The following is a 3,503-nucleotide window of genomic DNA, read 5'->3' as shown; positions in this document are numbered from 1 at the left end:
AAAAAAAGACAGGGATAAGTGGGTTAAAAAAAGAACTCAAGTCTTTAGGTTAGGCTATAAATGACAAGAAAAGACAGATCGCAGCTACACATAAGGATTTGGAGGACACAGAGGCAAATAAGGAGAAAAATCTGGAGCAGTATAATAAACTGCATCAGGATCTTAAGCCAAAGCTGAGTAGAACTGGACAGAAAATATTATGAAGTAAAAAATAAGACAGATGAATTACAAAGTGAAAGAAATTACTTGTGGAGAGAGGAGAATGCAGAACAGCAAGCACTTGCGGCTGAAAGAGAAGACCTTGAAAATAAGCAGCAACCTCTGAGAGCGGCAACGGGCAAGGCCATTTTAATGGAATAGACAGCATATTCAAAGTGCTAGACCACCTTCATTGAAAAGGAATAGACCAGCATGCTCAAAAGTGCCATCGTGGCATTGTGACGAATAACTCTGAATGTGAGCCAGCCTTCCACACCTGCGTGGAAGTCACCGAGGGAACAGGTTATTTCACCACATTGCTGATTCAGATGAAGTCAGCACAAAGATTTTAATGGAGTTTAATAAAAGGAATCTTCCTGGAGAGGCCACTTTTCTGCCTCTTAACAGGTTAGATGTCAGGGACAGGGCCTATCCTGAAACCAGTGATGCTACTCCAATGATGAGCACATTGAGGTACAATCCCAGATTTGACAAGGCTTTTAAACATGTGTTTGGAAAGACACTCGTTTGTCACAGCATAGAAGTTTCAACCCACCTGGCCCGTGCTTTCACCATGGACTGCGTTACTTTGGAAGACGACCAAGTCAGTCATCAGGGCGCTCTTACTGGCAGTTATTATGACACAAGAAAGTCTCAACTTGAATGACAAAAAGAAGTTAGAAAAGCAGAAGAACCTGGGGAGCTTGAAGTAAAGCTTAATGAAAATCTATGCAGAAATACTGAAAGGATTAATAATGAAATTGGTCAGTTGATGAACCAAATGCAGCAGACTGAGACACAACAGAGGAAATTTAAAGCATCCAGGGATGGCATATTATCAGAAATGAAGATGCTGAGAGAGAACAGGCAGCAGTCTGAGAAAACCTTCATGCCTAAACAGTGGAGCTTACAAGGTTTGGAGGCAGATTTGCATGCGACGGAGTCCACCAGAGAATCACTGAACGCAGAACTGGGAACTGATTTGCTGTCTCAACTTAGTCTGGAAGATCAGAAAAGAGCAAATGCACTGAATGATGAAATTCATCAGCTGTAGCAGGAAAACGGTTGCTAAATGAAAGAATTGAATTGGAAGGTATTATTACTCGAGTGGAGACGCACCTCAATGAGCACCTGAGAAAACGTTTGGACCAAGTAGAAAAGAAACTGAATGAACTAAGAGAGACAGAAGGGGGTGCTGTTCTCAGCCACCATCAGAACTTGAAGCCATTAATAAAACAGTAAAAGATACTATGGCACGATCAGAAGATTTGGACAATTCCATCAATAAAACAGAAGCTGGAATTGAGGAGCTTCAGAAGAGTATGGAGCATTGGAAAAATATGGAAAAAGAACACATGGATGCTATAAATCGTGATACAAAAGAATTAGAAAAGATGACAAATTGACAAGGCATGCTACTGGAGAAGAAAGAAGAATGTATGAAGAAAATTTGAGAACTTGGGTCACTTCCCCAGGAAGCATTTGAAAAGTGCCAGACACTGAGCCTCAAACAGTTGTTTCAAAAACTTGAACAGTGCAACACAGAATGAAAGAAGTACAGCCATGTTAACAAAAAAGCTCTAGATCAGTTTGTAAATTTCTCTGAGCAGAAAGAAAAGTTAATAAAGCAACAAGAAGAGCTTGGTAGAGGGTACAAATCAATCATGGAACTGATGAATGTACTTGAACTTCGAAAATATGAAGCTATTCAGTTCACTTTCAAACAGGTGTCCAAGAACTTCGGTGAAGTATTCCAGAAGTTGGTAACTGGCGGCAAAGCTACTTTGGCGATGAAGAAAGATGTGGAAGGCAGTCAGTCTCAGGATGAAGGAGAAGGAAGTGGAGAAGGTGAGAGGGGTTCTGTGTCACAAAGCAGTGTCCCATCAGTTGACCAGTTCACTGGAATTGGAATTAGGGTGTCATTTACAGGAAAATAAGGTGAAATGCGAGAAATGCAACAGCTTTCAGGTGGGCAGAAATCCTTGGTGGCCCTTGCTCTGATATTTGCAATTCAGAAATGTGATCCAGCCCCTTTTTACTTGTTTGAAGAGACTGACCAAGCTCTGGATGCTCAACACAGAGAGGCAGTGTCAGATGTGATCGTGGAGCTTGCTGTACATGCTCAGTGTATTACAATATGTTTAGGCCTGAACTGCTTGAGTCAGCCGACAAATTCTATGGTGTGAAGTTCAGGAATAAGGTTAGTCATATTGATGTGATAACAGCAGAGATGGCCAAAGACTTTGTGGAAGACGATACTACACATGGTTAATTGAAAATACTACCTACTGTTTTGGAAGGTTTGTACAGTAATACAGCTCTCATACCCAGGAACTGTAAATTTAAACCTAAATATTTGGTCATTATTAATAATTTTCAGACTTTGGAGTACACATTATCCTTTTCTATTTCTGTCTCTGTATTTTGTATTCCGTGTAATGTTATATTGCTACTTACAGTTTAAGATTTTTATTTCTCTCAAGTATTTCGTAAAGTGTCCTATTTTAAATCTTTTGAAACATTCTAAATATTCTTTCATTAATTTTATCAGTTATATTGCCCCTTTTTGTATAGCTTCAATTAAATAACTGGTTTTATGACCAAAAAAAGAAGCAAAATCCAACACATGCTGCATTTAAGAAACACATTTAACCCAAAAAGAAATTCATAGACTAAAGGTCAAGTGATAGGAAGCAATTCCCCATGCCACAGGAACACAGAAAAAAAGCAGGGGTAGCTATTCTATTTGCAGAGAGTATAAATTTTAAGCCAAAACTAATCAAAAGAAACAAAGAGGGTTGCTACATATTCATTAAGGGAAAACTCCAAGAAGAAGAGATAACAATCATAAATATTTATGCACCAAACACAAGTTCACCCAACTACATAAAACAAATATTAACTTACATGAAAAAAACAAATAAGCAATAACACTATTGTAGTGGGGGACCTTAATACTCTACTGTCAAAAATGGATGATCAACTAGACAAAAAATCAACAAAGAAATATTAGAATTAAACCAAGCCAGTGAACAAATGGACTTGGTAGATGTCTACAGAGTTTCCACCCCAGAACACCAGAATATACATTCTTCTCAGCTGCACATGGGACAGTCTCCAAAGTAGATCACATATTAGCTGACAAAACATGTTTAAGTAAATGTAGAGGAATTGAAATCATCCCAGGTATACTATCCAACCATAGCACAATGAAACTGGAAGTCAATGAAAAAGAAAACCGCTAAAACAACATTAACACATGGGAATTAAACAACAGTCCCCTGAACAACCAATGAGTCACAAAT

The 3,503-nt window shown here is 38.6% G+C and overlaps 1 pseudogene; it reads left to right on the top strand.

Moving 5' to 3' along the window:
• The window catches only part of LOC102016152, a 3,689-nt pseudogene extending 1,203 nt beyond the window's left edge, over positions 1-2,486 (top strand).
• The last annotated feature ends 1,017 nt before the right edge of the window (positions 2,487-3,503 follow it).

This window comes from Chinchilla lanigera, unplaced genomic scaffold (assembly GCF_000276665.1).
Source record: "Chinchilla lanigera isolate Chin_1 unplaced genomic scaffold, ChiLan1.0 scaffold00071, whole genome shotgun sequence".
NCBI classification, from domain to species: domain Eukaryota; kingdom Metazoa; phylum Chordata; class Mammalia; order Rodentia; family Chinchillidae; genus Chinchilla; species Chinchilla lanigera.
This window is presented reverse-complemented; position numbering and strand designations above follow the sequence as displayed.